The following is a 24,831-nucleotide window of genomic DNA, read 5'->3' on the forward strand; positions in this document are numbered from 1 at the left end:
TGAATAGTGCTGAGAGAGAAAACAGCCAACCAAAAATTGTTCCACAGTAGTATTCTCCCTCGCAGAAATCCTGTAACTCTCCTCCCCCCGCTGCTTTTTGCACACTGAACTTAATGAACGCGTGTGGGAAATCAATCATAATTAATATCACTGCTTTGAACGAAAACATTTGGAGCCAGGCGAACATTTCAAAAAACCGGATTGTGCTTTGGATTCATCTTCTCTGCAGGACTGATTCTGGTCTGGGCTCTATAAAAAGCTGTGCAAATAGCTGCATTTCCTGTGGCTGTGCCTCTTCTGGGGCACCTCCTTGCTTCCAGTTTTGCTGCAAAAACAGAATAGTCTAACCCCTCTTCTCTTCATCTTTGTCCCATGATCATTGTGGTCACTCTTTCAATTAAAAAACAAGCATGTGAAAAAAAAAATATTCACATATTTCTAGGGTTTCTAGCTGAAGGTTTCCAAAGGTATTCACACATTCTCAGGACAGGTTTCACTGAAGGTTAATTAATATATTAATATCTTCAAGTATTTTTGAATCAGGATAGATAGAGATAGATAGATATAATCTAGATATAATAGAGTGATAGATAATAGAGATTAGATAGATAGATAGATAGATAGATAGATAGATAGATAGATAGATAGATAGATAGAGTAGTTGGTAGATAGACATAGATGATATAGATAAATAGATTAGATAGATAGATGGATTATAGATGAGAGAGAGAAAGAAAGAAAGAAAAGAAAAGAGAGAGAAAGATCATGAATATCCTAAAATGAAGGCATAGATTATCCTGTGAAGCATAAGGTGATGTTATGCTGATGCTTCTGAAATCTCATTTGTTGCTTAGAAATGTAATTTTTCATTCAGGGAGTAAATCATCTTTGGCAATCAGGATCTACTGAAAGTCACAGTTTCCAACTGGAATATCATGTGATCCAGTGGTGGGTTTCAATAATTGTTCGAACCTACTTTGTGGGTGTGGCCTCCTTTGTGGGAGTGGCTTGCTGCCCATGTGACCGGATGGTAGTGGCTTGCCACCCATGTGACCGGATATGAAGATGCCGACGACACTTGTCAGAACCACCTTAAATTATCTCACACACAGCACTGGCATGCATAAGAATATGATGTAAACTTGTTTTTTAAAAGGCATCTTTGGTTTGCGTTAAAACAACTTCAACACACGCAATGTTCTGATTGCACCACAAACACAGTAGTCATCCTTACCTTTCACAGAGGCACTGAGTTTTATAAATATGAGCATGATAGTGTAGAATAATCATATCCAAGGACCAGTGGTGGGTTTCAAAAAATTTTGGAACCTCTTCTGTAGGTGTGGCCTGCTTTCCGGGTCCACTGGTGGAACCTCTTCTAACCGGTTCGGTAGATTTGACGAACCGGTTCTACTGAATAGGTGCGAACTGGTAGGAACCCATCTCTGATGTGATCCACAGAGGACTCATATCACACATATCACACATGTATGGGGATTGCACTTTATTCTGGAAGGCTAGCCTTGAACCCCATATCAAATGGTCTGCTTAGTTCTTCTGAGAAAAGTCTGAACAAACAAATAAATAGGAGATTCTTGAGCCAAAGAGTAAAAGGAGCCAGAGAAAAATGCCAATAATCAACAAATTTTGATAAACTTGGGATCAAAAGGGACTGTGATGTCAAATGTGTCCTATGGTTTTGCTAATTTTGCAATGTTTTGATTTGAGTTTTTTGCAAAGGGAAACAAGTAGAGAAAACGCAGCTTCTCTGCCTTCCAGGAGCCAAAAGGTCTGTTGCAGGAAGAAGTTATTTCACCACGTGGAATTCAGTGACGTGCGGTGAGCTTTATGGCTGGCGAGGCAGCAATTTTTTTAAACTTGTGGACTTCAACTCCCAGAATTCCACAGCCAGGCATGCTCAGTTCCGATTTAAAGTGACAGCGTTTGTTTTTCTCCTTTGCTAAATAAGTTTCTTTCTTTCTTTTTCTTTTTCTTCTCCCTTCCCCTCCTTCCCCCCTCCCTCCCTCCCTCCCCCCTCTCTCAAACACACACACACACACACACACACACACACACTTGCATCAGTAGGTGAGGCACGTCATTCTCCTGCCGCCTCCTGTAGAGGGCGCTTTTTTAGAGGCTTTTCTCAACAGTTAAGCACTAAGCAGAGTCATCCACTGTGACTCTGGCAGCAACTAGCTCAGCCTGACCAGCTCTTGCCTTTTTCCTTTTACATTTTTATTTTATTTTCATGATGACAGTGGTGAGGCTCTGCCTCCCCTGCCTCCCCTAACTGCACGTTCCTGGTGGAATTAGCATTAGATCATTGTTCCATTTAAAAAAAAAACTTTATTCATAAGAGACACAGATAAAATGAAAGTCCAGCTTAGTCTTGTTTGGGGCAGTTTTTTTCTCAACCTTAGGGACTCTTAATAAATGTGAATAAAAATTCAGTGGGTTTTCTCAAACCACTCTGGAGATGCCAGGGCTGAACAAAGTGTTCCATATGTGAAGTTTGTGCCCTTCTTGTGAACTATAGTGCTGACTTCTCCAAAGCCCAAACTGATTTGGATTAACTTTTGGCAGACTCTGTGCCTTTCCTTATGCCCACCTTGCATGGCAAATGCTGCCTAGTTTTCTTCTATGCTCACGTTTTCGCTACATACAACCCCCTTGTGCTTTGAGATTATGTTTTGTTGGCTTTTGTTTTTTTCTTTTTTGCTCAAGAGGATGTTATTGTGGTTATAAAAAGAGAGAGAGAAGAACGATGCTTAGAACCTTTATTGGTGAACTGTATAAAATCAAGTTTGAAGAAATTTTTTAAAAGAAGTAAAACGGGAAATGTGGTAAATTTGATTTATTTCCACCTTCGTTCTGGGTATGTTGTGCTTTGCTTATTTGATGCTTAAAGGTTGGTTGAACAAAAAAAAACCAAAAAACCTTGTTTGATCATCTGGGAATCTCTGCTATGGCATATTTGCGGCTTTCATATTTGGCTCTTCTGCACCTAGTAGATTAAGATGAAGCCTAGAAGCTGAGTTCAATGTAGAAATGTTATTAACTTCTTTTTTTAAATTTCCTTTGTCTCAATTTATTTTAGACTGTGTTTGTTAAAAATCTATACCGTTTACGGGCTCTGGGAAGTCGGGGGGGGGGGGAAGGGAGGTGGGGTGTTAGGGGGGAGGGGGGGAGGGGGGATATATAGTATGTGCTAGATTTTAAAGTAACGTGACGGCACTTGTATACTGTTGCTCTTTAATTTCATTGTAAAAATAGGACAAGCTGAATATATTAATAGATTGTAGAAATACACCGAAGGGAGGAGTAGAGGGATAGAAGAAAGAGGGGTAGCGAGGGTGGGAGAGAGGACTGGAGGGAGGGGGAGAAGGAAGGGAGGGAGTGTATCGGGAGAGAGGAGTGGTAGAGGGGGAGGGAAAGTAGGCTAGAGGGGAATGATGGAGGGAAGATGGAAAGTTGGAGGGGGGGCGAGAGAAAGGGTGTATGGAGGGTCGAAGGGGTACATTGGGTTTCTATTTTGGGGGGTATTGCTGACAAGAGGAATGGCTGTGTTTATTGTTTAATGTTATATGGCCCCAGTTATGCACAATATATATGTGACTGTACGAAAATGAAATGGAAAATAAAAACACATTTAAAAAAAAAAAAAGATGAAGCCTGAACTGCCGAGAAATTTCATGGAGGTGTAGTGTCGTTATGGAAACTGAATGCAACAACCAGCCCAACATTAAAGAGTTTACTCAGCATTCTAGTGGTATTGAAATTTGGTTATAGCCGATGCCTTTTTTTTGGACCTTGGTATGTGATTTTCCTGGAACAATTCCAGTTCAGTAGGCATTCTCTGTTCAGTGCAAAATCATTTTTCAGCCAGTTTCACCTCTCTTCCTATTTTTCCCTTTAGATTTTTGGCCTTCTGGTTTTTGTCTATTTCTGCTGTGAGCAAAACTACTCATATTTTCCTGCCTCAGACTCACAGCTTGTAATTAAGTATTTTTTGTTGGCAGCTTCCTAGATTGCTTGTAATTTTTCCCCCTAAACTAACCCCTCTTATAAGCCGAGGTGGCGCAATGGTTAAATGCAGCACTGCAGGCTACTTCAGCTGACTGCAGTTCTGCAGTTCGGCTGTTCAAATCTCACCGGCTCAGGGTTGACTCAGCCTTCCATCCTCCCGAGGTGGGTGAAATGAGGACCCAGACTGTGGGGGCGATATGCTGACTCTGTAAACCGCTTAGAGAGGGCTGAAAGCCCTATGAAGCGGTATATAAGTCTAACTGCTATTGCTATTAATGATTCTCTTGTGGTATTGTCTCGATAACCTCTTCCAAACTTTCTTATACAGGTTGTCCTTGTTTAGCGACTGTCTTGTCTAATGACATTTGCCCAATGAAGGGGTGGTATTCTACCAAATGATCTCGAACAATCAGTTGGGAGCAAACTGGTTCTTTCCGACAATCTAGTTATTGCAGGTTGTTTTTCTTTAGTGACTACAATTGGAACCAGCAACTTGGTTGTCAAGCGAAGTTGTCATCGTATGAAACATTGTGATTTTGCAACCTTATACTTCAACTTTATTTTGCTTCACAGATCTTTGAAAGTTGTAAAGGTGAAGATCGGTCGAAATGTTATTTTTTCAACACTGGTATAACTACAATTGCTAAATGACGCTGTTCCAATTGCTAGATGATGCTGTTGCTAAACAAGAATTATCTGTAATGTTAATGCTTAAAGGATTGTGCATCACACTGAGAAGCTGCTGGCATGAATCCTGCAAACTTTGAATCGTGGCTCAGACAAGCCATTGCGAAGCCCATAAATGATCTTTTTGCATAGGAAGGAAATACTCTACAAAATAGTTCCATATTATTTATTTACGTATTAAAAAAAATTTAACTGGCTAATAGCTGGAGCCCTTTGGGCGACTTACAACAAAAATTATAATACAAGGAAAAACATATATAAAAAGTCAATTAAAATATAAAATGGAAGCGTCATACAAACTCAGCAGCGAAGCAGCCATTCAAATCGAAACAACCAGAGATGGGTTCCTACCAGTTCGCACCTATCGGTAGAACCGGTTCATCAAATCTACCAAACCGGTTAGAAGAAGTTCCACCAGTGGACCTGGAAAGCAGGCCACACCTACAGAAGAGGTTCCAAACTTTTTTGAAACCCACCACTGGCAAAGATCTTGTAACTTGACAGCTTTAAGACTTGCATGCTTCAATGCCAGAGTTTCTGAATAGCTACTTGGACCGACCTAAGTACTAATTCATAATTTCATATCCGGTCACATGGGTGGCAAGCCACTCCCATCTGGTCACATGGGTGGCAAGCCACTCCCACAAAGGAGGCCACACCCACAGAGTAGGTTCCAACAATTTTTGAAACCCACCACTGGAAACAACGCTAATAAAAATGCAATTAAAAGCCAATGGGGTGGGGGGGGGAAGCAGATAACTGACATATCACCTCTGCTTAGTTGATATTTCTCTTCCTTTGGTATTATTTATTTAGTCATCCTTTCCTTTATTTATTTATTTTTCCCTGAAGGTAGGCAAGGTTTATGGTCTTGAAGTGTTCCTAGGAAATCCTGCTCAGTGGCAAATCTTGATTAGGAAGCTGTTATCATTTTCTTTGAATGACGGGTGAAGTCTCAACAGGCTAAGCATCTGCTTGTTGTTAAAAAAAAAAGAGAGAGAGCAGCTTCTGATGAGTCAGAGCAAAACAGGAGCAGCCAGTTCCTTGGCTCCTGCTGATAACAGAGACCAATAAATGCTTTATCATTCTTTTTACTGATATAAAGAGTCCTATGCCACCTTAAGGCCAACAGATTCATTCTGGCCTAAGCTTTCATAAACTAGACCTCAATTTGTTGTATACGCAGACTTAGGATTTAGGATTTAACTTTATTTGTATGCCGCCCTTTTCCCTGAGGGGACTCAGGGCGGCTCACAATCCAGGGGGAGGGGAAGAACAAAACAAAATACACATATAAAGACATTACATCATTAAAAAGCGCAACAGTCATACTATTCGGGTGGGGTTAAAGTCTTTAGCCCCAGGCCTGTCGGGACAGCCAGGTTTTAAGGGCTGTGCGGAAGGTCTGGAGGGTGGTGAGGGTACGAATCTCCACGGGGAGTTCGTTCCATAGGGTCGGAGCAGCCACCGAGAAGGCTCTCCTCCGGGTAGTTGCCAGTCGACATTGACCGGCTGATGGGATTCGGAGGAGGCCTAATCTATGGGATCTTATTGGCCTAGTGGAGGTGATTGGCAGTAGGCGGTCTCTCAAGTACCCAGATCCTATACCATGAAGGGCTTTGAAGGTGACAACAAGCACCTTGAAGCGCACCCGGAGATCAACAGGCAGCCAGTGCAGCTCGCGGAGGATAGGTGTTACGTGGGTGAAACGAGGTGCACCCACGATCGCTCGCGCGGCTGCATTCTGGACTTGTGTTTTAGTTCCCTCTCTCTCTGACACAATGAAATACCCGCACGCACATACATTGTAAACTAAGAGTGGGCATTCTATAGAATGGCCAGGGCTCCATCCACCTTGCTGGGGATGGAGAGTGAAGGCAACATCCATTTTTCATATCAGTTCCTGTTCTTTGGTTTTCCCCCTCGCTGCAGGCTGACTGATTTGGGGTAATATTAGAATTTGGAGGCATTTTTTAACTACTTCATAGTTAGGGTGGGATTCGAGACCTCAAAAACTGTAGGGTCTTTGGTGCTGTCTGGACTTGATGGTTTTTATACAAACATTTTGTTAAGTTCTGGGCAAATGAATGGAGACGAAGCCAGAGTAAACTTCAACAAACTTGTTTATTAGGCCTCTCCATCTGACAGTGTTGCTTTTATAGGGAGCTATCAGACAGGTAGCCAATCAGGATGAATTGTCTTTCCCGCTTAAACAGCGGACCTGAGAGAAAACTTCAACTATTGTGAATACTTAACACCTTTCATTACCCAAACAAGGTAACATCAACAGTGCTAGCAAGGAGTGGGGATTGCTCTCAGTTTATATTCTAGTGCAGCGATGGTGAACCTTTTTTTGGCTCAGGCGCCATAAGTGGGGGGAAGATGGGGGGGGTTGTGTGCGGGAATGCCGCACCCATAATGCAATGTGTGATCCCCCCAGTGCGCATGCGCGCACTACAGGCACGACCCCCTATTTTTTGCATACTTTTTTTGCCCTCCCCAGGCTCCAGAGGCTTTATAAGAGCCTGAGGAGGGCGAAAACAGCCCCTCCACCCCGCCGGAAGCCCTCCGGAGGCTTCAGGGACCTTCATGAAGCTTCCCTGAAGCCTCCGGAGCAGTCAAAATGACCCTACGAGCAAACCGGAAGTCCGTTCTTGAACTTCCGGTTTGCTCGGAGGGTCGTTTTGAGCTCGGAGGGTCATTTTGAGTGCTCCGAAGGCTTCAGGGACCTTCAGGAGACTTCCCTGAAGCCTCCGGAGCACTCAAAACGACCCTCCGAGCAAACCGGAAGTCCGTTCCTGAACTTCCGGTTTGCCCATAGAGCCGTTTCTTTGCGCTCCGGAGACTTCAGGGAAGCTTTTGAAGCCTCCAGAGGGCCTCCGGGGGCAGCGGGGGAGGCTCTTTTCACCCTCCCCAGACTCCTATAAAGCCTCTGGAGACTGGGGAGGGCAAAAAATGGCTTTAAAAAAGGGTGAACTCAGCTGGCCAGCGCGTGCATGCGTGCTGGCCCGCTAACAAGCCAGCACCTCGCATGTCCTGACAAATGGCTCCACGTGTCACCTGTGGCACTCGTGCCATAGGTTCGCCATCACTGTTCTAGTGGCTTGCCCTATCAAGCACGGGGGGTACCAAAGACCCCTCATTTTAACCCTGAGCTACAAGTATTCTCCTTTATTGGTCCCAGAAAGTGTGTTTAAAAGATCATTGGCGTTTATCGGTCTTTGACTGTAAATGGTGGGGGAAGGTCAGGATGTAACATGTTCAAGTAGTGACAATTTTAATCTGCAATATAATGTTGCAGTGGCTTGATGGGAGGGCTCATTTGCAGAAGCCGATCAGATTTAACAAAAAACTAAAATCGCCAGAGGGGAAAGGTGAGAATAACTTTATATATTAATATCAGGGCAGTGAATTTGGGGGCAGCTTTCAGAAAATGGCTGCCATTCTGAAAGCAAGTATTATAACTGCTGCCTACCATTCCCCGCTAACCCTGCAGAATATCCTCTGCCACGCCTGGTTACTTTTGCTAGACAATTGGGCGCCCTTCCAAACAATGCAGTGGTCAGTAGCCAATCTCTGTTTGGAATGTTAAGATGCTATCAAGAGTCCCAGAGCAGTGGTTGGTTTCAATTTTGTTTACTACTGGTTTGCTCGTGCACATACGCTCGCTCCTGCATATGCGCAACACTGCTGCACATGCGCAGAAGTGTCTGGGCGGAGCCTCCCACCACCGCCACTATTGGTTCGCCCAATCCGGGCCGAATCGGGAGCAACCCACGACTGGCCCAAGGCAGTCTTGAGAATAAAGATGATATGCTTGTTTTGTAGCAAGCCAGCTTCTTGTCGATTTTATTTTAACCAGATGTGTCCCACATTCATTCGAAGGAGAAATTCTGTTCCTTTCATTTGAGTAAAAGGCAACACAAATCTGTACACATACGTTGTGCCTTTAAAGGCTTGTAGGATCCATCCCAATGGGGCGCTCCATGCTTTACAGGCTGATACGTGACATTCCAGTAATGCTTGTGAATGAATAGATGGGTGGCCTCCCTCTCCGAGAGCTGCTGACTACATTATGAGAAAAGCTATAAAGAGGGTTTTTATAGGCAGAACAAATGTATTGCCACACATCTCAATATTTTGTCCACCTTTTTTTTTCCAGATTTGGTAATGTGGAGTCTTGGTGCTGAGCTTTGTTGTTTTCTTGCTAGCCCTGGTGATATTCTTGGATAAGGAAATGTCTGCCAGCAAATAACCAAGCTCAAAGTGTCTACGGAGTTTCTCAGTCATCCAAGCAGTGGTGGCTTTCAAATTTTTTTAGAACCTCTTCTGTAGATGTGGCCTGCTTTGTGGGAGTGGCTTGCCGGCCATGTGACTGGGTGGGCGTGGTTGGCAGTCATGTGACTAGATAGGCATGGTCAACTTAATAACACTCTTGCTCAGCAACCAAAATGTTGGTTCAGAAACTCTGGCATTTGAAGTACGCAAGTCTTAAAGCTGTCAAGTTACAAGACCCTTGCATCCCTAACTAACCCTTTAGAAAAAAAAACCCAGGGGTGTTCAAACTTGACAGCTTTAAGACTTGTGGACTTCAACTCCCAGAATTCCTCCTCCAGTCATGTTGGCTCAGGAACTCTGACATTGAAGTGTGCAAGTCTTAAAGCTGTCAAGTTACAAGACCCTTGCACCCCTAACCCTTTAGAGAGAAAAAACCCAGGGGTGTTCAAACTTGAAAGCTTTAAGACTTGTGGACTTCAACTCCCAGAATTCCTCCTCTCGCTCTTCATCTTGATGATGTGCAGACGGGCAGGGGGAGGGAGCTGGAACCGGTTCTAAACGGCACTGTAGATTTGTGGAACTTCTTCTATAGAAGAGGTTAGAACTGGCAGGAACCCACCACTGCATTAGACTAACAATCAAGAAGCAAACAATATTCCAACCAAGGAATTGCCAAACTAACAGCAAACAGCAGCCTAACAATGAGAACATTCTCACCAATGTTGACAGACCAAGACTTTACAATATAAAATGACAGCACATCCCTCTAGCAGTGATGGTGTTACCTAATTTGGGTAATGAAATATCTTCAAAGAGCACCAAGGATTCCTTATGCTGTATTATAAACGCCACCTCCAGAAACAATACTTTTTATTCTTACACATTTTCTTTTCTTTTTTGTCTGTGTGTCAAATACCAAGGCTGCTCTAGACAGAAGGATGAAATATGGCTTGTTATTTTGTGGCTTGGTACATTATGTGATTTCAGGTACCATGTTGTGGTTAACATGATTCACTGTGCTGCATGATCCAAGCAGCTGCATTAACACTATGAAATATATGTGTAAATAATTCATGAGTTAGTACTAACAAAGCCATGTAGGCATTCGTAAAATTTCTCTATTTTGTTGGTGCAACAAGTAATGCCTTTCTGGGGGTGGGGATGGTAAATTTTACTTGTCTCCTGAGTTTTGATTCCTGTACTTTGAAATTGTATAATAATAATTTTATTTTCATTAATATATTCATTCTATCAATATGATTTTTTATTTTTGCTTCTATTTTGGGGGTGACTTATGTTGTTAATTTTATGCTGTTCTATGACCAAATTAAACTATTTATTTTATAACTATTGTCTATTGTTCCAACAAAATACTTTCCATTATTTTAATTAATACGGTATATGGAAAGGAAAGTTCCCAATTTACCTTCCTTGTAATTCAGATAAAGCAGTGATGTAATGTTTAAAATAAATTTAGTTAGGAGATATTAAGACTTCATCAATACAGACTTCCTACAAAATGTAACTCTGACCTTTGCAAATCAGCCCCAAAGATAAGATCCATTTGACGCTGGAATTAGCCAAGAAAGTATGTCTAGACAATGCAGATAAAATGGCATTGTGTAACAGTTGGGTTCCCCAAAATTGGATGCAAATTGCACCACATCTAGAGAAAAGGTCCGTAAATTTTCCATCTGGGCAATATTGGCAAATGTTTGGTGGCCTTGTATTGGATAATGTAGAAACTTGAGAGACCGCCTCCTGCCAATTACCTCCTCGAGACCCATTAGATCTCATAGATTAGGCCTCCTCCGAGTGCCATCTGCCAGCCAGTGCCGGCTGGCCACTACGCGGAGGAGAGCCTTTTCGGTAGCAGCTCCGACCCTTTGGAACGATCTCCCCGTGGAGATTCATACCCTCACCACCCTCCAGACCTTCCGCACAGCCCTCAAGATCTGGCTATCCCATCAGGCCTGGGGGTAAAGATTATAATTCGCCCCCACCCGAATGCTGAATGAATGTTGCTTATCTTTTAATTACATGTTATGTTATATGTCATTGTATGTATCCCCTCCCATATAAGTTGTTAGCCGCCCTGAGTCCCCTCAGGGAAAAGGGCGACCTATAAATAAACTTATTCTAATTCTAATTCTAACTTTCTTTTCAATGACGGTAATCCATCCTATTTTAAATCTCTTTATTACACCCACAAGACCGTGAAGGAGCCAGGTTGATGAAAAGAGAGCAGATGACCGAAAGAGAAAAGGAACACTCAGTGGCGTGGGAAGAAAATATCTATATGTGAAGGGGAATTATAGAGGAAGAAGTTGCGATAGATAAAAAAAAGAATAAACAATAGAAAATGTGACTGGATGGTATATAGCAGAGAGCTTAAATGAATGACTGCTTGGAATGCTGAATGCAGTCACACATACCTGTCCAGCATGCAAAAATCCCAACTTCAAGCCTTGACAATTTGAAAATAACTTAAGGATGCAGAAGCTGTTACTTTCTGGATCAACAGTCAAGGATGATGGGACTTGTAGCTAGTAATATTAGGTGGGAAAACTCAAGTTACTTCAGTCTCTGAGTTAATGGATTTCAGATGATAGGCTGAGAAAACTACCAACATACACTGATAAAATATTTGGCATATTATGAAAATCCACTTTGGAAAAAAATGAGTTGAATTCCTTGTTTCTCTCCAGAAGATGTGAGAGGGCTAAAGATACTTTAGTTTGCATCCTAGAAGCAATTAAATAAAAGTTCATAAATAACATGAAAAGTTAAAGATACAGCAGGAAATTGATCAATATCTCAATTCAATAATGGCTTAGTGTTCTGACTCCCGTCGTCCCACACCAACACACTCCGAATCAAAGATACTTTACGGAATTTATTAACAGAAAGACAGGTCCTTGGCAGCAAACCCGCACAGATAAGCTTTGGCAGCAATCCAGCCTGCCAGGCTCACAATACTGTTCTCCAACATTCGTTAATGTGTTGACTTCTGCAAAAGGGGTGTGTGCACAAGCATTCCTTTTATAGTCTGGAGAGGAGCCTAATTACCGGCAGTTGAGTGCAATTACCTCCTGTAACTGCACAACTGTTCCTTACGTCTATTAGCTCTCCGGTGCTAGGCATCCAGAAACAACTCACTGCTGACATCAGGATCACACTCCCTTGTCTCCTCCCCACTGGTCCAAGGCCAACCAGCCTCTCTGCACCCTGCTCGGAGTCGGAACCCTGTCCAGGGTCCTCCACATCCTCCAGAGCCGACTCATAGGGCCCCTCGCTGTCGGAGTCTGGTGGCAGCTCCAACGGCTCCTGCTGGGCCACAACAGCTTAGTATGTATAGTTCTCAGGCTGATTAGATTTAGAAAAACACAGTGGATGACACTAAGTAAGTCATTATCTGGCAGAATTTTGTGAAGATACCTATAGGCTTACTGGGTGAATAGGAAATGCTACTACTCTACAATCATGTTAGGAGTGCTGAAGCAATTCCAGATTAAAAGGATTGAATGGTGACATCACTATTGCCTGGGGGTGCCCAGTTGGGAGTTCCTTTACATTCCCATTAAGTTGCACACTGAGGTAAGTACCTATAGGAAATGATGTCAAAAACTCCTGCTCTAGCATTACTGCTCCATTCAAAACCTCTCATTTATGCCTTCAAAAATTTTATACCATGGCATAGATCAACAGACCATAGAGTTGAAAGGGGTTGTTTAGGCTACTGATTTCAACCACCATTGGCAAACAAAACATTTCAGATTGCTTATATCTCAGATAAACACAACCAACTAAAGAGAGTCTATAAATTCTGAGTAATGAGTTCCATTATCTTAGAAGGTTTTTTTTTAAAGATACAGGTAGTCCTTGAGATATGACTGTCATAAAGCCTTCCCATCATAGTCGTAATTTTTGATAGTTGTAAATTGGGTAACCCTCATAACCGAACTGATTTTGCAACCTTTTCTGCAATGGTCATTAGGTGAACACTGAATTCGTTAAGCGAACCCATGCTTCATCATGGGCTACTTTTGCCAATAATCAGAAGGAAATGCTGGTTTGGGGCAAAACCTTTATAAAATGTGGTCAAATGACCACAGGATGCTGTAAATGATCATAAATGCAGCCCAGATGCTAAGTGCCCACAGTGTGATCGCATGACAACAGGGGAGGGCAACCATCTTTGAAGTTCTGAATTATGCCATAAAATCTGTGTCATAAGTACCACCACAAGGTTTGTTGTAATTTAAAACTATTGCTGTCCAACCAGTCATAAGTCAAGGAACACTTGTATTGTATAAGTGTCATTTGCTATTAGTAATCTAAATCCTTGCTTCCTGAATTCTAGAAAGAAGACTAGCTCCACATGATATCATTTCAGGTATTTGATGATAAAACCCATTCCCAATCTCTCAAGGTTTGTAGGAATTAGTTTTTAGTCTTCTGATCATAATTACTGCTCATTCTCAAAATTTATTCATTTCTCTGAACCTTTATTAAGAATGGCTCCAGAACTGAACATAACACTTAAGGGTAGAGTCTGATGTGTATAAAATAAAGTGAAAATCTTAATCCCATAATTGAGAACTTTACCTCTCTTGATGTGGGCTAAAACCAAACTTTTCCTTTTTTGGTGACATCACTCTGCATACAGTGGAACCTCTGGTCACGACCGTAATCCGTTCCAGGACTTCGGTCACAATCTGATTTGGTCATGATTGGAAGGGAGACGGGTTGCGCATGCACGCACAAAAAAATTGGCGGGAAAATCGCTGGGGCTGTGTTTGATCGCCACCCGAGATGTGTTTGCGACCAGAGTTGAACATTTTATAATTTTTTTAGTCAGCACCCGATTTGGTCGTGGTCAGAAACGTTCGTGACCCAAGGTTCAACTGTATTTACATTCAGTTTGCAATCCCATACTATTCCAAGATCTATCCCACAGGTTCTGATACCATCACCCATTCCACATCTATACACCAATTATAATATTTTTTTGTGATTATATCAAAATTATAATCTTTGACAGGGGTGCGTTTCAACCGGTTCGTGGTGGTCCCTGCGAACCGGTTGGTCGCTGAACCCGGAAGTAAGTAACTTCCGGGAACGGCGAAGGGCGCGCCCGCCCGCAGTCCTTACCTGGTTTTGACGAGTTCTGCGCTTCCACGCATGCGCAGGACGCATACAGCGCCTGCGCGATTGTCCAGGAGCAGCTGGAGTGTCACGCAGATGCTAGTACGCATGCGTGCACCGCGTGCGTGCACGAGGACGCCGCCGGCCCCGTTCCAACTGAACCGGTTGGAACGGGGCGAGAAACCCACCCCTGATCTTTGAGTTAGGTTTTCTCATCCATTGATTGTGAACCTAACTAAAGAACCCTTTAGATTTTTATAAAAAAACCACCCTAAGGTTTACATAATGTTTCATGGAAACCTTGGCTTATTTTCGTGAAATAAAACAAAAGAAGAGCCACTTCTTTACTAAATAATCTCTACATTTGTTTATTTTATCATCTAGCCTTCTTTGTCTTTCTATCCTGAATCGTTACAATCTATACCTGTGAGTAAGACTACATAATTCAGAGCTTCAACGATTTCATTTCAATTGACATAAAATATTGAAAACACACAAACGGCATGTATTAGCAAGTCTTAGGTTTCTGCACTGAGCAGCAGATGGTATATAAGACAGACTCAGACTGTCTATAAAATTCTTTTATTTCCCTGTTCCTTTACCATCTGACGGCTTATTCTTTTCTGACTTCACTGATTAGATCCGAGGATAGATATTGGAAATCACATGCTATACTTTTTCTCCATGTAGTGTTTCCTATCTGGACGTCAACTAGATAGCAGTAAAAAGAAAATTCAAGTGCAAGGCTGGGGTTTTTATATGAGATATGTTGGCAAAAATTGGAGTAACAAGGTATGCTGGATTCAAAGATCATCTTGGTTTGAGACTCTATTCCTGGTTTAAATAACCTTGCTACTGTCATTCCTTGAAGAAATCACATTGAAAAGAAACACATACAGGACAATGAAATAAAATTGTAGGAGCCGAGGTGGCACAGTGGTTAAATGCAGCACTGCAGTTCAGCAGTTTGGCTGTTCAAATCCCACCAGGCTCAAGGTTGACTCAGCCTTCCATCCTTCCGAGGTGGGTAAAATGAGGAGCCAGATTGTTGTTGGGGGCAATATATGCTGACTCTGTAAACCGCTTAGAGAGGGCTGAAAGCCCTATGAAGCGGTATATAAGCCTAACTATTGCTATTGCTATAAAATGTAGAAGGCAAGTGGACACCATGTGTTTGCAAGTAATCCCATGAAAGACTTCAGAAGAACCACTAACTAGGTAAAATTGACTATAGGTCTACTTTAGGTCAGACAGCAGGCAAGAGCTGGTGTGAGTTGGTTTTTCATAGTTGCAAAAGAAGGATGTGGACAAATCTGAGAAAATTCAAAGAGGAAGAAACCCCGACATAGTTGCTGGTTTGGAGGTAAGGTTGACATAAGATGACCTTTATCATCAGACCTCTAGATCAGTGTTTCTCAACCTTGGCAACTTGAAGATGTCCGGACTTCAACTCCCAGAATTCCCCAGCCAGCATTCGCTGGCTGGGGAATTCTGGGAGTTGAAGTCCAGACATCTTCAAGTTGCCAAGGTTGAGAAACACTGCTCTAGATGGGAGACAACTAGCAGCCAACTCACACAAAAGAAACAAAGGGAAGGAAGTTGAAGGAACAAAGATCTCGAATGTTAGGTCCCTCAAATGAGGTTGAAGAAACTACTCAGTGTAACTTCTAGAAAACTAATGCATTTCACTCTTAGTTCTTCTCAAGGAGTTGATTTGTCATAGTAGACAGGTGAAACTCCCTGGTTTTTTTTTTGGCAAGACATGTACTTGTACTTGTACTTGACGCCTCTTCACCCATCGTGGGTATAGGCGACTTCCATGGAAATTTGACGCCACTGTTATACGGCGATCCATGGAAGCTGTTTCGGCTGGATATACCCAAGGGGACGCCAGTCCCAAAGGTCGACAGAGCCCGATTGGTGGGAACGGGGGGCACCATGTGAAGGCCGGGTTGTCGTTTGATAGTTGAGAGGCTTTGCAATAAGCGTTGCAATGTATATTTTGCGCATCAACTATCCTTGCCCGCCCTCAACTATCCTTGCCCGCCCGAGCAAGACATGACCATCTGGATCACCTTTTTTCATTACATCTAACTACTGTTTTTTTTAATTGAAAATTTAAAAAAAAAATCTTTTACAAATGTTTACTTCCCTCCCCCTCCCCTCCCCACCCAAACCCCTCCCCTCCCAACCTTCCCCCCCCCCACGACTTCCCAGAACCAATACAGGATATAAATCTTTAACAAAAATATTCTAAAGTAAACTTAAAAGTAAAAAATTAATATCCTCTATCATTTGAGCTTTAACTCCTCTTTGTTGGCTAACTCTAAACAGATTATGTCACTCCTTATTGCCTCAGTCATAAGCTATCTGGAATTTCTTAGTCCCATATTTATTTTGAGTATAGTCAATCCATCTTTTCCACTCCAATTTATATCTCTCATTGGAATGATCCTTGAGATATGCTGATATTTTAGCCATCTCTGCTAAGTTTGTTACTTTTAATGTCCATTCTTGAATAGTAGGCAAATCTTCCTTTTTCCAGTATTGCGCCACCAACAAGTCTTGCTGCAGTTATTAAATGCAAAATCAAGTTAGTCTCTATAACTGTACAATCAGTAATTATACCTAACAAAAATAACTGAGGGGTAAACTTTATCCTTTTTCTAAGAACATTTTGCATAATCCACCATATTTTTATCCAAAATGCTTTAACCTTTTTACAAGTCCACCATATACGATAGTATGTAGCATCAGCACAATCACATTTCCAGCATTTAGGTTGTAAATTCAGATACATAGAGGCCAGTTTTTTAGCATCTAAATGCCATCTATAAAACATCTTATAAAAGTTTTCTCTCAAATTTTGGGCTTGTGTAAATTTTACATTTCTTACCCAAATTTTTTCCCATGTATCCATGTATCTAACTACTGTTGATCTCTTTGAAATCGTCAAATTTTGCTTCTAGTGCTTGCTCATTTCCCCCCTCCCCATATTAAGAAGAGACTGATAACATTATAGGCGCAAATAAGAAAGTGAGAAAGAATTGAGCTGCCTGCCTGTTTGCTCCTTAGGTGATGGCACCAAAGATTGAGTAAGTGAAAATAGCAGCTTCTGTCTTGCCTTTTTTTAATCAATCCTGTTCTCCAACTCCAGAGTGGAGAATAAGCCGGGTGATCCAAACTTAATAGCAGTAAGAGCACAGTTAGCAGTAAGAGTACAGACAGATTTTCTGAATGGGCCACTGTTAGATCCTCAGTAGTTATCCAATTATGCCAAGTGTAATCATGAACTTTGTAGACAATATTTCCTAAAAGCCAGTTTTCTATGAGCAGTTTTCTCATGATTTCATCCAAGCGCAGAAGGAACAGCCTAGCATAATTTTAGATGAAAATAAGCCAAAAAGAGACAACAGTTATGAAAGATGGCTGAAACTATCTCTAAAATGCAAGTAATGTGGTTATCTTCTCAGAATGGATTTAAAAATATGAATATCAGGCATACCAATCTATTTGACATATTTATAATATGTCTTTGCCACCTTTCCTCTAAGAACTTCAGGAAGTCTTTACAGAGAAAATAAGTTTATAGTGTTTCTAGGTTATATTTGATTTGGCTTAGGTATACCTAAATTAGAGTGTATACATATGAAGTACTAATTTAGGGATGGACCAGATTATATTTTATAACTTTGATTTGATTCATTCATGCTTTATACTTTTACTAGAAATCTAAACTTTTATTTGGGAGTACACAAATAAGTACTAGGATGTTGTTTTTTTTTTCTTATTTATTTAAAACCAAGCTATATTTTTAAAAAGGTAACATCTATACTTGGACAGATAATTACTGAGGTGATACACTTAATTCTTAATTAATATCTTTAATTTCACCTTTTTCTAGTTCTTCCATGTGTGCTACTTGGAACAAATGCATGAAATATTAAACATAACTGACCAGGACTGTGCTTTTTGGGGGGGGGGGAGAGATAAGGCGGTTTTCATATTTCAGAGTGATCACAAATTACTGAAGACAAGGAACATTTGTGTGTTAGAAAATTCCCTTTTCTATACAATTATTATTATATTTGGGCACCATTCTTCAGTGGGACAGTAAATATTCGTGTACAGTTTCTTTTGCCGATGTAAGCCAAGTATTTTTATTCAACAAAATAAGACAGCATATATTACTGAAGCATGCATTTGCAGATCCTCATTTTAAAGTAATGTTTAAACACACAATCATACGTTTTAGGGAATGTTGATTGCCTAAATCCAACTTCAGTTACATCCAAAGAGATCATTGTGTTATGCTGCTGGTACTCTGTAACTGTTTAGGTTCCAATCTGAGTCAGTCAATTGTTTAGTATCCCTATTCAATCCCCTCTCCATGTGCTTATCTGAAGGTGAAAACAGACACATAAAAGAAATTCAAGTATACAGTATGAGACCCATTCAAAGTGGTGCATAGAGACATAAGAGTGTTGTAGAAATTTGCTGCAGAAAAAGCAACACAACACACATGGTTTCTGAAACCCACACTGCTTCTCAAAACAAGTGGTTTCCTGGATGAAGTGATGGAAATAGAAAAGTACCTGAAGATATGAGAAGAGTACCAAGCTGGGACTGGCCCAAACTTATCAGAAGTTAGAAAAATGATGGGAATGATAGACTTCAGAATCATCACATAACACACATCATAGTCAATGGAAGTTTAACAGACTCTTTTCAAATTGGAAAAGGTACAAGACAGGGCTGTCCTTTGTCCCCATTATTGTTTATTATAACTGTGGAAGTATTGTTGAATAAAATACGGGGCTTGGATGGTTTAAAAGTGATCAAGATTAGGCAGCAAGAATACAGAGTGTGCGCTTTTGCGGATGATTTGGTTATAATATTGGAACAACCGCAGGAATCCAGTATGGTCTTAATGAATACGATTAATCAATATGGTCAAGTGTCTGGTTTTAAAATAAATTTAGGAAAAACAAAAATATTAGCTATAAATATGAATACTAAACAACAGGAAGAATTAGGAGGGATGCTAGGATGTGAGGTAGTTAAAAAAGTCAAATATCTTGGAGTTAACATCTTAACTTCAAATAGGAAATTATATAAGCATAATTATGAACCACTTTGGCATAGTATACAGACAGAGATGAAAAAAATGGGAGAAATTGCACTTATCTTTGTTGGGTAGTGAAAATGAACATTTTACCAAAATTTTTATTTCTTTTCCAAATGTTACCTATACTTAAAAAAGATGCCAATCTTTTAGAATCAAGAGTACTTTTAATGGTCATGAGTAGATAGCAGCTAGGCAAAGCAAGATCTGAGACAAAAGCGCGCGTAATCATAGATATCAATATGTGACCCAACACCCTCCCCTTGGTAACCCCATCCCATAGTCCAATCCATACACCCTTCAGGTGTCATGTGGGAGACATCTTCAAAAATCATCATCAGGTTGGTATGCCGGACAGTTGGCCTTGGCAGCAACTCCTCTATCTGCAGCATGCGCAGTAGATGGTGAGAACAACTCCCTTTTTACAGTCACTCCTGCACTGAACAATTCCCCCACCCAAATACCATGCCCCCCTCCCCGTTTCAATGGCAGCCGAAAGCAAGCAGCAAAACAGAGGCTGACACATTCTTTGTATAGCAAGTGTCCCCATTCTTCTGCAATTTAGAAAGTGAACAATAAAATGTTGTATATCTGCATTTGCTTCTATGTGCGTGGTCTCTCTAGATAAATAGGAGCAAGTAGGTCTATAACGCTTTCTGTTACAACTACTTTATGGTATCTGTGACTATAAATAGATGCAGCAAAACCTCCAAGGTAGTGGGCATATAAGGGGAGACAAAGGCCAACCTGCCAACTGCATGTAGAGGGGTGATGGTGATATGAATATTATCCACGTATCATCTACCTCAAGATATTGGAATGTCCACCCATAGGGAGACTATATCACATTTTTTCCAGGAGCCCTTCTTGAACTGATTTTTTTGAGCAATGTACGGAAAAAGGACACACGGCTTGCAAAAGTGGACATTGATGAACTCACGACTTGTGGTAGATACCTTTCTTTCAGAATTACTTTGTCATTCAACAAGGCTTTATACAAAATGAAACAGCTCCCAACCCACATCCTATGCCTGCGTTCAGCTTACTTTGATGCTTTAAAAGGTACTGTAGAAGGTATGCGGTTTTTTTTAAAAGCAATCACCTCTATCCGCTATTTCTGGCATAGCCAGAGACTTTTACAGATCTTAGCATATACAATTTAGAAAGAAATCAGATTTGCAGCAACGAAGGCAACTGTTTTATTTTTCCTTAAATTCATTTGAAGAAAAGCTTAGGTTGCTTTGGTTTTGAAATAAATTTTCCAGTCTATGGTTCAAATAATAGTTCTCGTTTCAGAACTTATGTTGAAAATACATAGGGAAAATGCATTTTCTTTATCACGCTTGCTTGAAGGCTGCAAATTTGAAAGAAAGCTTTTGTTTTGTTTGCCATAAGCCTTTCTCAGCTACAAAAAATTGGTAATATTAACTTATGCACATAACAATAATTAACGTAAGAAAAATCCTAAAGCCTGCACTTCATGGAACTAAACTATAAAAATTTGCAAGTGCATACAAAAGCTTCATTGATCAGTTACTAGAAGGAAACATGTTATAGGCGCCTCCCAAATTTAAGAATCTTTCACATTTCAATGGAAAAATATCCCTAGCATTTCTGTTGAATTCAGTGTGATTTAATTATATAATAGAACTTTCACAAACTTGTTGAGAGTTGTAAAAGTGGTGGCAGATTAGACTCACTGGTTACAATGAGTCACAAAGATTAATCATGATCCGTGACCACTAAAAACAATGTCCCACAGTGGAACATTTAGTTCAATCTGACTGATTATTTAGAAATTTCATTGGTTTCAATCTTCCTGCCCTCTTGTAAGCATGGAATCTTTTATCATAAACCAGCTAAACTGAGTGGTAGAGTCTTGTCATATATTTATAAAAAGAATTAGCTCCTAAAGGTGATGATTAATGTCTACACAACACTTAATTCACAAGTGTTCATATGATCTCTTTAAAAAGGTAAATACATTGATGTAAGTAACGCAAAAGCTGTATAACTGACTTCTAGTGGGTTTTCCTTACATTGATTGTCACATGACAGGGAGAATAAATTGGACTTAGAAATAATTATATTAATTGTTGTGGCCCAGCAGGAGCCGTTGGAGCTGCCACCAGACCCCGACAGCGAGGGGCCCGATGAGTTGGCTCTGGAGGATGTGGAGGACCCTGGACAGGGTTCCGACTCTGAGCAGGGCGCAGAGAGGCTGGTTGGCCACCAGGAGGCGCCTGAGCCTTGGACCAGTGGGGAGGAGACAAGGGAGAGTGAGCCGGACGCCAGTAGTGAGTTGTTCCTGGATCACGGCACCGAAGAGCTAATAGGCGTCAGAAACAGTTGCGCAGTTACAGGAGGTAATTGCACTCAGCTGGTGGTCATTAGGCTCCTCTCCAGACTATAAAAAGACTACTTGTGCACACGCCCCTCTTTGCAGAAGTCAACACAGGATTGAATGTCGGAGAACATTGTTAGAAGCTTGGCAGGCTGGATTACTGCCAAGCCTTATCTGTGCTGGATTGCTGCCCAGCTTGTCTGTGCCGGTTTGCTGCCAAGGACCTGTCTGTCTGTTAATAAATTGCGTAAAGTATCTTTGGCTCGGAGTGTGTGTTGGTGTGACGAGGGGGGTCAGAACAATTAACTATATTATTTAATTTAGGAAAAGTCCCTACAGAAATAATGGAACATGATAGACTGTTTCTGCAACAAAGGCAGAAAGAGAAACTTTATGACCATCTAAAAATACATTGTGGGGTATTTTATTTATTTTATTGTCTACCTCACCTAAGTGGCTGGGTGACTAATAGCAACCACCACCTCTGCTGGAATCATAAAAGCAATCATTAACACAGCCTGATGGGCTGTACCACATACTCAGGGCCCCAGGCTTGGGCAGAAGTTTTCAAAGCCATGGGAAGGGCCAGTAGAGTCAAGGCCAATCTGACCTCTGAAGGGATTGTGTTCCAGAAAGTGGACATCATGGCAGAAAAACCACTCCTTCTTGGGCCACCTGCGGACAGTCTTTAGCCAATGGACCTGGAACAGACCTTTCCTATATAGTGACCATACAGCTTTTATTCCAAAGAACAGTCCTGGCATTTCAGAAAGCTGCCCTTTAGATTTATTTTTCAAAAACTCACGTTTGTCCTTAATTTGGCCAAACCATTGAGGAGAGATGCTCTTGTAAATAATTCAGTCTCTGTCCGTGAAAGGTTTGAAAGGTGATTTACTTGAATTAGACATGGAACAAAATGGGAGCCAATGGTAGCAGTTTGTGGAGCAATGATGTCATACCTGAAAATCTATTTCAGCATTACTTTATCCGGAAAGTTCTAAGTTGCCCATCCATGCTTTCAATGAGATATATATTTTTTGTATTGCCCTATATCAGTGTTTCTCAACCTTGGCAACTTGAAGTCCTGTGGACTTCAACTCCCAGAATCCCCCAGCCAGCATAGCTGGGGGAATTCTGGGAGTTGAAGTCCACAGGACTTCAAGTTGTCAAGGTTGAGAAACACTGCCCTATATGGTAAAACTTTTACCTAGTCACTTAACCATAACCTGTTTGGAGCCAATCAGGAGCCCTGATGGCTCAGTGGTTAAGTGCAGAATTGCAGGCAAACTCTGCCCATAGCCAGGAGTTTGATCCAGATAGGGTTCTTTCCCTCCTTCTGAGGTTGGTACAATGAAGGTCCAGATTATTGACAGTACTATGCAGATAATGCTTCTACTTTGTAAACTGGCCAGAGAGTGCTGTAAAGCACTATGTCAGTGGTTCCCAAACTTGGCAACTTTAAGACTTGTGGACTTCAACTCCCAGAATTCTCCAGCCAGTTCTGGGAGTTGAAGTCCACAAGTCTTAAAGTTGCCAAGTTTGGGAACCACTGCACTATGTGATAGTATGTAAGCCTAAATGCTATAGATATTGCTATTCATACTACAACAGCAAAGTATAAGGCAATACATAGATAATTGTATGCTATTAATAGCTGTCTTGCTTAGTCCAACACATAGTCCATTTTCTGCCTTTACCAAGTAAGAATAAATGGAGTGCTGAAAAAACCAACACCTAACTCTCTCACACACATATACATGCACTCACATACCTTCTATAGGAGCTAGAAAGATCAAGTTAATCTTCCATGATAAACAAGGGGAAAGGGTGGGGATGAAAATGTGTTATTTTGTCATAGTGAAATTTGCAAATCTAGCTCTTTAAATATAAGCAATCCTCATTTTGTAAAAGTTGAAATGTTTTGAAAGATTAAACATTAAGGTGTAAGTCTAAAATAAACCTGCAAAGAAAATCATGCTGCTAAACTAACAGGAAATGTACGAAGTAAACCTGTGAAAATCAAGAGTTTGGAGTTGACAAAACCACCTTATTTTGCACCTTTATGGATCTTAACCACTATACTCAAGCAGTCGCCTTCAGTAAATTCCATCCTTTTTATGTGGCTTAATCTCTGAATAGAAAGATTATCCAGAATAAAAGTGCCAGATTCAGAAGTCCTACAATGCAGATTTGGAGAAGCTCACTTGGCATCTGTAGAAGGCTTGACATGGCGGCTTCGTTGTGAAACTAAACCATCATGCAGCTGATCTAAATGCAAATATTCTGAATCAAATCACACATGATTTCGAAAAGCAAGATAAGAATCAGCTGTTGGGAAACTTGTCAAGCCTTTCCGAAATGGCAGGCACGATCAGGAAAGAAGACCTACATGGATTTCTGGAAAGATCTTGCTTACTAGTAAAGAATGGTACAGAATCTTGAAAGCTTATCCAAATAATTATCCACTCTATATATACCTAATATAATTAAGCACTACTTCCTCCTTTAACTGTTTTCTGCCTCTTCTGTGTTCCTGTGAGCTGTTAGACATTCATAACATTCATAATAAATTTGTATATATCCATACTATTCATAATAAAACTCCAAAGTAAGTGTTGACTCAACATTAGGAGAAATCTTTACACAAAACACATTCTTTAAAAATGGAAATATCTTGGATGAAAATGTGCTTCCCATGATTCAGTATTTTCTTGAGATATTAAATTATTTGACATTCTGTTGGTGTAGCAATAAAATAGCATAGATATTCTTCATCTTGAAAAAGTTTAATCTAATGTTGTAAAATTAAATTTATAAAAATAAAACAAGCAACCACATAAAAGTTCTTATTGTGTGTGTGTGTGTGTGTGGTTTTTTTTTTAAACGTGGTATTTTTTAAATACTAAAATACAAAAAAAAGTTTCTAGTTGTTTGATAGATCCAGTTGTGTAACATTAATTGAATCTCTCTGGTCAAAAGAGAAGTGAAGGGATGATCTTCTTATTCTGTAAGTAAAAAAATGAACATAAAAAGTATAAGCAGTATCATAATAAAACATTTATTAAACGTCAAATAAGCAATTTCAAAAACTTGTCCATAAAAATACAAAAATAACACTGATTGAAAATATACATATAAAATAAAGAATATAAAATCTCAGGGATTTCACCTCCCCCCCAATCACTACCGCAACACAAACATGAAAGAGGTGACTAGAATT

At 40.7% G+C, this 24,831-nt stretch overlaps 1 protein-coding gene across 1 annotated transcript in view; it reads right to left on the bottom strand.

Annotated features, from left to right (window-relative positions):
• Positions 1 to 23,972: 23,972 nt before the first annotated feature.
• The window catches only part of RPAP2 (RNA polymerase II associated protein 2), a 58,050-nt gene continuing 57,191 nt past the window's right edge, over positions 23,973 to 24,831 (bottom strand). Inside the window, exon 13 of the mRNA XM_087719309.1 lies at positions 23,973 to 24,616. The gene's annotated coding sequence lies outside the window, so the exon portion shown is untranslated. The remainder of the gene's footprint in view (positions 24,617 to 24,831) is intronic.

Source organism: Thamnophis sirtalis, unplaced genomic scaffold (assembly GCF_051295495.1).
Source record: "Thamnophis sirtalis isolate CommonGarterSnake01/CBP01778 unplaced genomic scaffold, rThaSir2_p1.2 scaffold_7, whole genome shotgun sequence".
In the NCBI taxonomy this organism is placed as follows: Eukaryota; Metazoa; Chordata; class Lepidosauria; order Squamata; family Natricidae; genus Thamnophis; species Thamnophis sirtalis.